At 42.3% G+C, this 11,922-nt stretch overlaps 1 long non-coding RNA gene and 1 pseudogene across 1 annotated transcript; one reads left to right on the forward strand and one right to left on the reverse strand.

Annotated features, from left to right (window-relative positions):
• Positions 1-3,346: 3,346 nt before the first annotated feature.
• Positions 3,347-8,465, reverse strand: LOC106007401. The gene is made up of 4 exons (XR_006606201.1): positions 8,326-8,465; positions 5,884-6,048; positions 4,476-4,535; positions 3,347-3,907 (listed from the first exon to the last, which is right to left on the reverse strand). It is a non-coding gene; the product is annotated as an uncharacterized LOC106007401 (long non-coding RNA).
• Positions 5,940-6,118, forward strand: LOC123391498 (annotated as a pseudogene).
• Positions 8,466-11,922: the final 3,457 nt, after the last annotated feature.

Below are 11,922 nucleotides of genomic sequence, written 5' to 3' on the forward strand. Positions count from 1 at the left end.
TTCCTCTCTTCCTATCACATCCCACATCCCATCCATTATTCGCAAAATCCCATCAGTTTGACCTTTAAACATATGCAGAATCTGACTACTTCTTGCCCCTTCCACCATCACCACCCTGATCTGAGCCACTGTTGCCTCTCCTGAATGATGACAACAGCCTCTGCTGGTCTCTGCACTTTCAGGCCTTGTCCTCCCACTGATCCTGTAAAAACTTACAGCAGATGTTTTTATTAGCTACTCAAAACAGTCCAATAGCATCTTTTCTCAAAGGAAAAGTACAGTGCCCAGAAGGACCCTCCAGTCTGTCATCTCCACCTCACACCTCTGCTCCAGCCACACTGGCCTCCTTGGTGTTTCTTAAACATGCCATGTGTGCTCTGCCTCAGGACCTTTGCACTACTCCTTTGCCTGGCATATCCAGCCTCAAATGTCTGCACTGCTCACTCTCTAAACCTTTCAAGCCTTTAACCAAATGTCACCTTCTCAGTAATGCCCTCCCAAGACACGGGAGCAATTATTACAACCAGCCCACACCCTGCCTTTCCCAAAGCATTCTCTCTACTATTTCCCAAAATTTGTCATCACCATACGCTATATAATGTACTTTTAAATTTTGGTTATTGTCTGTGCCTTCATTCCTCTAGAGTGTAAGCTCCATTAGGGCAAAAACTTGTGTGTGTGTTTTTCATGGAAGTAATCCTAGCACAGAAGTAGGCACTCTGTAAAAACATATGACATCACTGAACAAATAAATAAATAAATAAAGTGAATGAATGGATACTTTCCCAACTATACCCAATGTCTGATAGCACTTGGTGACTAAGCCCTACTCTCCAGCTAACAGGGTCTGTCTTAAGAGCCCCCCACCCCAGGGGGATCAGGCTGCCTACTGGTCTCTGGTTCCCCAGCCTGATACTGAGCCCCAGAAGTGAAGCAATGTCCCCTTGCTGACAGTGGCTCCTCACAGATGCCCTCAGAAAGGGCCCCAGACCATCCCCCATGATCTTAGGACCTGGGTCTCTGGAGAGTCTTGGACATGCCAAAGTCTTGCCAAGAACATTCATGCTGTACTGAGGGAAACCTTCAGCGCCTGCCTGCCCCCTTTGGTGTTCCATAATACTTCAAGAAAGCTCATTAAGTGGCCATTCCCTAGGTTATATCTCTCCAGCAGAAAAATGTTAAAATCCCCATTTATTAATAGAAAGTTTGATTGGCTTAGAATCATATAATCACAGAATATTAAAAGTGGACCTTATAAATCAAGGGCTCTTAATCTTTATGTGTCCCGGAGCCCTTTAGAAGTCTGATGAAGCATAAAAACCCCTTCTGAGACTCGTGCTTTTAAAGGTATAATCGAAAAAAGCAGAATCACAGGGAAACCTAGGACATTGGTATGTAGCTATCAAGCTATTTCTAAAACCCGGTGACGGGTGTGAAACAGTGTAAACGTAATTAACGCCACTAAATTGTACACTTAAAAATGGTTAAAAATGGCAACTTCTGTGTTCTATATTTTTAGCATGATAACAAAATACTGTGAATTCTGTGATGTAGTAATATGCATTAAATAACAAGATCTAGCCATGAGTCTCTTTACTATAATTTCAAAGCAGTAAAGGGGATAAGTGGTATTTGGAAATATCTATAACTCCCATCATGTGAAATGAAAATACCTGTGATTTCCGTTGATAAGAAAGTCACAGATAGGGGTGCCTAGGTGGCTCAGTGGGTTAAAGCTTCTGCCTTAGAATGGCCACGTTCGCCAAACTATGGAAAGAACCAAGATGCCCTTCAACAGACGAATGGATAAGGAAAATGTGGTCCATATACACTACGGAGTATTATGCCTCCATCAGAAAGGATGAATACCCAACTTTTGTAGCAACATGGACGGGAATGGAAGAGATTATGCTGAGTGAAATAAGTCAAGCAGAGAGAGTCAATTATCATACGGTTTCACTTATTTGTGGAGCATAACAAATAGCATGGAGGACATGGGGAGATGGAGAGGAGAAGGGAGTTGGGGTAAATTGGAAGGGGAGATGAATCATGAGAGACTATGGACTTTGAAAAACAATCTGAGGGGCTTGAAGTGGTGGGGGGGTAGGAGGTTGGGGTACCAAGTGGTGGGTATTACAGAGGGCACGGATTGCATGGAGCACTGGGTGTGGTGAAAAAATAATGAATACTGTTATGCTGAAAATAAATTAATTAATTTTTAAAAAATACCACTTCTGCCTTAGGCTCAGGTCGTGATCCCAGAGTCCTGGGATCAAGCCCCACATCAGGCTACCTGCTCAGCAGGGAGCCTGCTTCCCCCTCTTTCAGTCTCTCTGCCTACCTCTCTGCCTACTTGTGATCTTTGTCTGTCAAATAAATAAATAAAATATTTAAAAAAAAGAAAGAAAGAAAGAAAGAAAGTCACAAATACTGCAAACAAGACTGTGGTTTATTGCTTCTGTTTATAATTGAGGGAAATACTAAATTTCAGTTAGAGGTTAGTGAAAAGAAAAACAGAATGAAAAATTCCTGTTGCATAGACCCTGTTGCTCTACCTGTTCCCTTTCAAGATGAAAAGTCTATGATGAGAAGCCTCAGAAGTTTAAGTCCCAGGCCCCCAACTCCAGACAGGACGCTTAGTGTCACAGGGCAGCTCTGGATAGAGGGGGACCTTGAAGTCTCCCGAGTCATTTTGTTTACGTCCAGGAAGGAGTCAAGTAAGGGGACGTTAGCTGTCTCTCTGTGACCTTAAGGATCACCCTCAAAAACCTCTCTGAGTATTGATTCCACTACCGAGACCTAAGACATATTTTTCAGTCTTTGTATTTGAGTTTCCTCATGTGTAAACTGAGAGCAGTAATCTGCGCTTACCACCCTGGGTTGTCGTGGGTGTTACATGAAATAGTACATTTAAAGCTCCTCTCTGGACACCTGGCATGCTGTTTAAGATAGATAAATCCGTATTAAATTCCCTCCTGGTACCTTGGCCCTCAGTTCTTTCTCATGCTAACAGGTAAGCTGTCCATTCAGCTAGGAGGGTTCAAGGTCTGGGATTCTGGTAGAGGCAACTGCCTACATTTAACAATTATATTGTATTTCACTAGAGGCTTGCTTTTACTACCGTAGCCTGACCTCCATGGCCTCCCTCCCCATCAAAGGAGGGGCTGCCGCAGACTCTGGAAAGAATGCCTTCAGAGGGGTGCCTGGATGGCTCAACCGGCTGAGGTGGGGCTCTTGGTTTCAGCTAGGGTCATGATCTCAGGGTCCTGGGATTGAGCCCACACCCGGCTCCAGGATGAGCAGGGAGTCTGCCTCTCTCCCTCTCTTTCTGCCCCTCTCCCCACCCACGCATGCACTCTCTCTAAAATAAAAAATCTTAAAAAAAAAAAATGTATTTGGATTCTCATGGCTTTTTTTTTGTCGGGGAAGACAGAGGAAAACCCGAGTTGGGTAAGGGTGGCCACTCACGACTCTCGCCCAAGGGGCACACCCTGGACAGATGATCTCTCTCGTTCTGTCTTAATCAGCAGGTCACTGCAGAAGGGTCAGGGCAAACTAGACATGAGCCTGCCTCTGGAAATACTCAGCGTATTAAGGTGAAACTTTTACTGAATTCACAGAAAAAAAAAACAAAACTAAGCCGACTAGATAAATTATCTGTGAGGGGGGAGAGCAGTAGATACCGGAAGTGTGTCCATTTTGCACCTGTGAGCTATGTGAAGGAGGCTCTGATGGGGACCCCGGCACTCAGGGAGTGGGTGGAGCATTCAGCGGGGACTTGGGGGCCCAATAGCACGAGGTAAGAGAGGGACGGCGCCCCCTTCTCTTCACAGCCTGCTCTTTCTTCCATCTGCGCCACTTCCGTCCTCCCGTCTCCATCCTCTTCCCGATCCAGGACCGCTGAATCCTGTGGCACCCCGGGCAAAGTGAAAATGTAAGATCAGAAATTGTTCAACAAAAATTACTGAAAATGTTCAAGATGGCAAAAGCAGAGCACTGAACCAAGCGCGGGGCCTTCGTGAGAGCCGAGGGACCAGGTGCCCCTTCATGGGGTCCCCCATGCACACAGCGCCCCCTGTCTCTCCCTCTCTGCCGGTGCCTCATTTCTCATGCATCTGCCTCTCTCTTGGAGATGGCACTTCCCCCGATCTCCCCCATACGGACATTATTAGGACTCTAAACTCCAGGATGATTGGGCTGCAGAAGACCCTAGAGGCCAGGCACTCCGTTTTCCACCCCCAAGAAACCAAGAGGTTGGCTAAGGGATGACCACAGGGACATACGGATTGCACCTTGTTTTTCTGCCCCTTACTACTCCCTTAAGGGAGCCCCTTACTCCTCTCTTTCAGCAAGTTTTCTAATTAAACCCATCTAGGGGGTTCCTTTTGTCTCACTGCACCAGACTACACAAAGAACTAAGGGAAAAGAAGACAAAGCCCAGAGATAAAAATAGTCTTAAACAATCAGCAAATTACCGTATTGAAACTATTTCCCCTTAAGGTAGAACCAGGAGTTGCATAGTCCAGGAGACATCGCTTTGTAGAAACGGAGAGAGGAACGATTGAAAGGAAAAAAAAAAAGCATGCAATTGCAATTCAGCTCTTGCAAAATTTTGCTTGGTCAACCGGTATTTGTCCGACACTGTTGGGTATGTTAATGATATAGCAATAAATAAGGCAAAGCTTCTGATCTTAAGGGCCCCTTGAGAAAGTCAGATTGTAGAACAGAACAACAAAAAAGTATTTTTTTAAGAAAGCAGGCTATTGGGGCACCTGGGTGGCTCAGTGGTTAAGGCCTCTGCCTTTGGCTCGGGTCATGATCCCAGGGTCCTGGGATTGGGCCCCACATCGGGCTCTCTGCTCAGCGGGGAGCCTGCCTCCTCCTCCTCTCTCTCTCTCTCTCTCTCTCTCTGCCTCTCTGCCTACTTGTGATGTGTCAAGTAAACAAATAAAAATCTTTAAAAAAAAAAAAAAGAAATAAAGAAAGGCTATTAAACTGTGTATACCTGTGTCATTAATTTTGTTTTTAAAGATATTGCAGTGAAATTCACCTAAGTCATCCCTAAAAAGTGATTTCACTGGCTAATAAAATTGTAGGTCCCTCTATTTTTCTCAGATTTTAATGTAATTTTCATTCTTTATTGTATTTGTAATACATATTATATTTATGAGACAAAATTTTTTTGTTTTAAACTTTCTTATTTACATCACTAACAAACCATTCTCTGATTTTTGGCCATACCTTTGCTTATTTATTTATTTTATTCATTCATTCATTTATATAATCGAGAAACATTATTATTTTCAAGCATACAACACAGCGATTCAACCTTCGTATACATTGCAAAATGATCACCTCAGTAAGTCTAGTTGCCATCTATCCCCGTGCAAAGTAAATACAATATTATCGACCATGTTCTCCCAGCTGCACATTACATCCCCATGACTTGTTTTAAAACTGAAAGTTTGTGCTTCTTGTTCCCCTTCGTCCATTTTGCCCACACCCCCCAAAGACCCCTCCTCTCTGGCAAACACCAATCTATTTCCTGTATTATGAGTCTGGTTTTGTTCTGTTTGATTTGTTTTTTAGATTCCACATATAAGTGAAATTGTATGTTAGTGAGACCAAAAAAAATAATGTTTATACCTTTTGACAATGTATAGAGAGTTTTTGTGACCACATTCGCTAAAGAAGTGATCTTAAATATGAATAAATTTTGATAATTACAGTATTATTATAATAGTGGAAAATGGGCAACATTTGTTTAAAATCCTTCCTGGAGTGTTCTGAATGATCTCAAAATGCAGCTACTACAATTTAGAGATAGAACCACTAGGTGGCACTAGGGAATCTCTGACTTGTGAGTTCAACTCCCAAGATTACTAGGCAAGTCTTCAGAGGCCAGTGCTGGTGGAAGGGTCATTGAGAATCTTCCTCACAGCTTTGCGCAGTGGCAGTATCGTAGCCAATGAGGTTTATCCGAGGCGCGATTATTGCTAATTGAGAATCTTCCTCACAGTGAAGTCACAATGTTACCCCTCCCCAGCCCTGTAAAAAAACAAAAACAAAAACAAAACCCACTTTTAAAAATAAGTCATTTTTTTTTAAGATTTTATTTATTTGACAGAGAGAAATCACAAGTAGAGAGGCAGGCAAAGAGAGAGGGGAAAGCAGGCTCCCCATTGAGCAGAGATCCTGATTCGGGGCTCTGTCCCAGAACCCTGAGATCATGATCCGGGCGGAAGGCAGAGGCTTAAGCCACTGAGCCACCCAAGTGCCCTGAAATAAATCATTTTAAAAAGTAAAAGAGCAAAGATGTATGTACACAGTAGCAAAAAATGTGAAACAACCCAAAAGTCCATCTGAAGGGGGTTGGTTACATATATTTGATATTAATGGTGAAAATCTGCATTGACATGGAAAGATGTTCATTATAAATCATTTTTAAATGAAAAGAAAGCAGACTGCAGAGCACTAATATGAATGATAATTTGTTATAAAAACACATCTAGAGGGGTGCCTGGGTGGCTCAGTTGGTTGGGTATCTGCCTTTGGCTGGGATCATGCTCTTGGGGTCCTGGGATGGAGCCCCACATTGGGTTCCCTGCTCGGTGGGGAGTCTGCTTCCTCTTCCTCTGTCCCTCCACCCCCACTCATGCTCTCTTGTTCTCTTTCTCAAATAAATACATAAATTATCTTTTAAAAAATTATTTTAAATAGAAGCACATCTAGAGTCAGATGGTCTGGGGTCGAATCCCAGCTATTAGCTGTGTGATCCTGAGCAATTTTCTCAGCCTCCTGGACTTCATTTGTCAAGTGGGAATGATAGTACTACCTCGCTGAGTTTTTGTGAGGATTAAATTCAGCAGGACAGGGAAAGCCCTGAGAACAGGACCTGGCATATACTAAGCTCCGGGCAGGTGTTTGTGACTATTATTAATTACAGTGGTCCCACTGCCTTTTTACATGTCCATTATATCTATATGTGGACACAGGTATTTTCTAGAAGGATAAGTATCAAAATGTTACAATGGCTTTAATATCTGGGTAGTGAAATTATAGGTGATATTTTAATTAAAGCTCTCAATAGCTTGGGGGGAAAATTCTGATGGTGGCTCTCTATGCTCAAATACAAGAGATCTCAAATGACAACCTCCCATACCATATTTCTAAAACAAACTGAAAGTTTTTTTAATTTTTTTCATTTAGTAACAAGTAAATCACTGTTTTAAAATAGATGCTACAAGGTAACCCTCTAAAAATTTCCCGTTCTTGTTTTACTAAAATTTGATCCCACCTTTCCTCTTATCAGAGCTTTTGTTGACAGTTTCTTCATACCCACTCTTTTTTTTTTTTTTTTAAGATTTTTTGTTGGGGGGGGGGGCGCCTGGGTGGCTCAGTGGGTTAAGCCTCCGCCTTCGGCTCAGCTCATGATCCCAGGGTCTGGGAATCAAGGCTCTCTGCTCGGTGGGGAGCCTGCTTCCCTTCCTCTCTCTCTGCCTGCCTCTCTGCCTACTTGTGAGCTCGGTCTGTCAAATTTAAAAAAACAAATAAATAAAAAACTTTTTTTTTTTTTAAAGATCTTATTTATTTATTTGACAGACAGAGATCACAAGTAGGCAGAGAGGCAGGCAGAGAGAGAGAAGAAGGGAAGCAGAGTCCTGGGATCATGACCTAAGCCCAAGACAGAAGAAGCTTTAACCCACTGAGCCACCCAGGCGCCCCATATACCTACTCTTAATTCTAGCTTGTCACTGTTGGGCCCTCCCTTCTAGCCAGGATGACTCCAGAACCAGCAGCTACACGTCTTTCTTCTCCGCACCCCTTCCAGCCCTCCAGCTGGGCTACACAGGGTTCCTCCAGCTCTGTTCCTACTGCTTTTCTTCCTACCATAGGCCCCAAGCTACTCCTCATTTGAGAAGTCCCCCAGTTAGGTTCCCGCCAGTCACACCATTTCTCCCCCCTTTTACCACCACTTCCCTTTTGGCTCCTTTTAGATAAAAAGAACAGCTCCTCCTCCTCCTTTGCCTGCCCATTCTTCAAACCACCTTCCTTTTTTTCTTTTTTTCTTTTTTTTTCCCCAAGGACGAAGCACTTCTCAGCCCCTTGCCCCTTAGGGTTTTTTCTTGGCAACCTTGCCAATTCTTTCAAAACCCAAGATTAAAATGTCAAAACCCGGATGTACACCAGAACATTCTGTTTGAAGAATTAAGAGCAAATTAAACTGCTTTCATAACCACAATTTGTGGTACTGGCTTTCATTGCACACCACTCCATTGTTAACATAACACCTGATACTGGTGATTGAATTCGTTAGCGTCTTACCTCTAAGCCCACATCGTCCATACTAAAAACAACTAAATGGCCTTCAGAGAGTAGCGTCTCCATCTGAACCTTTAGAAGTCAGCTCATTCTTAGCCGCAAAGAGAAGTCCAAACTCAAGTTCGCTCCCTCTGATGATTCGAAACGGCCCACATTTTGCTGACACAGAATATGACGCGGCAGATGGTGATTCTGGCATAAGGCAATTGTCTGCAGTGGCTTTGTGATTAAAGTGACCGGAAACAACTACTACTACAATTTTTTTTTATATGACACAAAAAGCAGCTACAAAATTTAATTAACAAAAATGTATATTGCAGGTCAGATTATTGTACAATTTTGTAAGAAGAAAATGCAGTAAATAACTTCTGATTGTACTCTAACCAGCCTTAACAATTGTGACTGGTTTTATAAAGTGATTTTAGAATCAGCTTTTTTTTTTTAGATTTTATTTATTTATTTGACAGACAGAGATCACAAGTAGTCAGAGAGGCAGGCAGAGAGAGAGGAGCAGAGAGCTGAGCAGAGAGCCTGATGCGGGGCTCAATCCCAATACCCTGGGATCCTGACCTGAGCAGAAGGCAGAGACTTTAACCAACTGAGCCACCCAGGCACCCCTAAAATCAGCTTTATTGTGTTTCATGTTTAAATCAAAAATTTGTCTCAAGGTTCAAGGTTGCTTTGTCTTTAACTCAAAGCTCACTGGGTGTATTCATTCATCAAACATCAGCTCAGAACTGATGGCCACTGGGGCGCCTAGCTGGCTCAGTGTGCCTTCGTAGGCCTTCAGCTCAGGTCATGCATGATCCCAGGGTCCTGGAATCAAGCCAAGATATCACATCGGGCTCCCTGCTTAGTGGGAAGCCTGCTTCTCTTTCTCCCACTCCCCCTGCTTGTGTTCCCTCTTACTGGGTCTCTCTGTCAAATAAATAAATAAAATATTTTAAAAATTTAAAAAAAAAAAAAAGAACTAATGACCAGCATAGTGGGGGGAGCAGGGCAGGGAGAGGGAGGAGGAGGCTACAAAAGCAGAAGATACAGTTTCCACTGTCAAGGACTTTATAATTTACTTAGAGAGCAAACTATGCACATAAAATAACTCATGGAAAAATTTGAAAGCAACACAATTAAGTGTAATGATGTTGGGGAGGTGTTTTTTGTTTTTTTTTCCCAAGACCTTTAAACATGGGCCACCAGATAAAATACAAGACCACCAGTAAAATTTGAATTTCACAAACAACAGATAATTTTTAGTTAAACATGGCCCATGCTAAAAAGAAGAGGAAAAGGCATCTGTTATTTGTCTGAAATTCAAGTTAAGCGGGCATCCTTTATTATTGTATTACTGCTTGCCAAGACTGGCAACACTGAACTTGAGGTATGTGGGCCACAGAGAGGATCCTAACAGAGTGCAGTTGGTCAGATAAGCTTCCTACAGAATGTGAGTTTTTAGCCAACTGCTGACGGAAGCAGTGGATGGAAACAGAAGACATTCCAAATGTGGGAAGTGCGTGCTCATGGCACTGAAATAGAGATGAGCAAGTAATTCCTGGTTAGGATGGTAACCAGATTAGCTTAGCAGAAAAGATAGTTTCAAGATGAACGAGAACACTGAAAACCACTGGTGCGAGGGGGTCCATTCTTTTTTTTTTTTTTTTAAGACTTTATCTATTTATTTGACAAACAGAGATCACAAGTAGGCAGAGAGGCAGGCAGAGAGGGGGCTGGAGGAAGCAGGCTCCCCTCTAAGAAGAGAGCCCGATGCAGGGCTCGATCCCAGGACCCTGAGATCCTGACCTGAGCTGAAGGCAGAGGCCTAACCCATTGAGCCACCCAGGTGCCCCGAGTGGATCCATTCTTAACTGGATTTCTTTCTATGGAGTTTGTTTAAAGAACAGTATTTATACTTCCCAATCAATGAGAACTTTTTTTTTTTTTAACAGGGGTGTTACAATTTGCATTTTGCTGTTACATATCTCAAAGATCAAAAATGTCTTTGAATTACATACATATATATAACATGTATATTACATATTGCATATACATATAGCATATATTTAATATATATAATTATATATATACATATATATATATATATATATATATGTGGTTTGTTAAAACAAAACTCAATTGAATACATTTTAAAGATCAAGGAACCACGAATCAGGCAGCATCCAATCTAGCAGATGGAAAGACCCTCAAGGATTCTATACAAAACGAGAAAGACTTGTATGGCCAGAAAGAAGCAACAAGGAAGCTATACTAAGTGGAAAAAGCATGTGTGGTTCATCAAGATTACTTTCCCTTAGGAAATGGCAGGGATTTATCTATTGGGCAGATTACCTAACCAGCACCGATCAGGCCATTCCTGAATGACTGGTTTAAGATTCCATTTCTGGGACAACCGAAACTATAATTAAGTCTCAGTTTGGTGACATGGAGCTTAGCATATATCATTCCATTTTGGACCTTTTCCTTTTTTTAAACAGATCCCATTGGCTTCCAAGAGTAGGATTGGGGGGGGGGGCAGTTGTTGTGTGAGGGTTAGCAGGGTAGAGGGAGGAGAGGGATGAGTCCTAAAGAGATCTGTATAATAAAAAGAGCAAGCTAGGGAGTAGAAAGACTGGAGGCTGCAGTGTACTCATTGGTGTAGGGAAACAAGTCTGGGGAGAAGAGAAATATTGGGAAAAAACCTCTTGTCCTTCCACTTTCAAACATAAAATTCTTGTACCTATCAATTCCTTTTCTAAAAATCTATTAAAAGCTCTAGAATGGGGGCACCTGGGTGGCTCAGTCAGTTAAGCGTCTGCCTTCAGCTCAGGTCATGATCCCAAGGTTCTGGGATCAAGCCCCACATTGGGCTCCCAGCTCAGCAGGAAGTCTGCTTCTCCCTCTCCCACTTCCCCTGCTTGTGTTCCCTCTCTCGCTGTGTCCTTCTGTCAAATAAATAAATAAAATCTTTGGCGGGGCAGGGGGACAAGCTCCAGAATGTATGGTTAAGTGAAGAAAGCAACATTTAGAAAAGTTGTATACCATGCCGCAGCTTATATGAGAACAAAGGATACAAATATATTTGCTTTTACTAAATAAATATATATGAATGTATTTTCAAACAACAGAAGAACAACCACAAAGTAAAAATAACAATATCTACCTGGGGAAGTGGAAAATGAAATAAGGAGGAGAAGAAACAAACAGAAACTAGACTTTTTTTTTTTTTGAAAGGTTTTTATTTATTTATGACAGAGAGATAGCGAGAGAAGGAACACAAGCACAGGGGAGCTGGAGAGGGAGAAGCAGGCTCCCTGCTGAGCAGAAAGCTCATATGGGGCTCGATCCCAGGACTCCGGGATCATGACCCGAGACGAAGACGAGACGAGACGAAGACAGACGCTTAACTGACTGAGCCACCCAGATGCCCCGAAACTAGACTTCTTAAGATGGGCCTTGTTTGGTAGATTTAACTTTGGGATCGTGTAGATGTTTAAATAATTCATAAGGCAAAAAAATGAAAGGAAACAAATCAAAAAAATGAAAGGAAACAAATCAAAAAAATGAAAGGAAACAAATCAAAAAAATGAAAGGAAACAAATCAAAGTA

The sequence above is a fragment of the Mustela putorius genome, unplaced genomic scaffold (genome assembly GCF_011764305.1).
Source record: "Mustela putorius furo isolate JIRA1106 unplaced genomic scaffold, ASM1176430v1.1 tig00000228_pilon_pilon_pilon, whole genome shotgun sequence".
NCBI lineage: Eukaryota > Metazoa > Chordata > Mammalia > Carnivora > Mustelidae > Mustela > Mustela putorius.